The sequence below is a fragment of the Python bivittatus genome, unplaced genomic scaffold, assembly GCF_059951505.1.
Source record: "Python bivittatus isolate LINGU-HERP-01145 unplaced genomic scaffold, Pbiv_v1 ctg000740_np1212, whole genome shotgun sequence".
NCBI lineage: Eukaryota > Metazoa > Chordata > Lepidosauria > Squamata > Pythonidae > Python > Python bivittatus.
In genome coordinates this window covers 2,101,178-2,101,965 of record NW_028277106.1, presented here as the reverse complement: position 1 = coordinate 2,101,965, position 788 = coordinate 2,101,178, and positions in this window count along the sequence as shown.

Genomic DNA, 788 nt, shown 5'->3' with positions numbered 1-788 from the left:
CACTTCTGTGTGTCCTTCTACACAGGGCCTGACCTGGATGCAAGAGAAAGCTCAGAAAGCAGGGGGTGTCGTGGCCCGACCAGAACAGCTCCCTGTGGCCTCAGGAAGGGAAGCAGCACCGAGACTCCACGCAGAGTCTCTCCCGTCCCGTCCCGTCCCGTCCCTTCCCCACCCACCCCCACTAGGCAAAGCTGCCTACCCAGAAGGAGCAGGGTGCGGAGCCTCGAGAGAAGGCGCTGGGAGGTGGCCGGCCATGGGTGGGCCTTGGCCTGGCTGGCGTGGAACATCCTGCAGCCCAGGAAGGAAAGCGGGCCCAGAATGAGCAATGAGCGCTCGCCAGGGACTGACTCTGGGGGCACAGTATGTTCCCCAATGAGAGTGTGGGAATATGCACTGTGGGAAGGCTGTGCATCTGTCCTGGTTGAGATCTTCCTGGGGGTCTTGCAGAGGTCAAGGGACAGCGTAATCAAGCTTGATTAAAGGCATTTATCAAAGTGCCTCCCTTAGAGTTGGAACGGTCGGGTTACCCTGCATGGAGAAGATGGAAAGAGGGGGGCATTTTGGCCTCACTGCTCTCCAGCATTTAGTTCGCTAGCAGAGAGATTAACAGGAGAGGATTTCTGCTCTCCCGACATTGCTGGCACACGTCCTGCACTGTGCCAGGGTCCCCCTCCAGTTCAGGGAGGCCCATCTTAACCCAAGGCCTGGGAGGAAAGGTTGTTTCTTAAAGAATGCTTGGAAGTGGGCAAGGTGAGAGGCGCTCGGGTCTCCAAAGGGCAGGTGTAGCG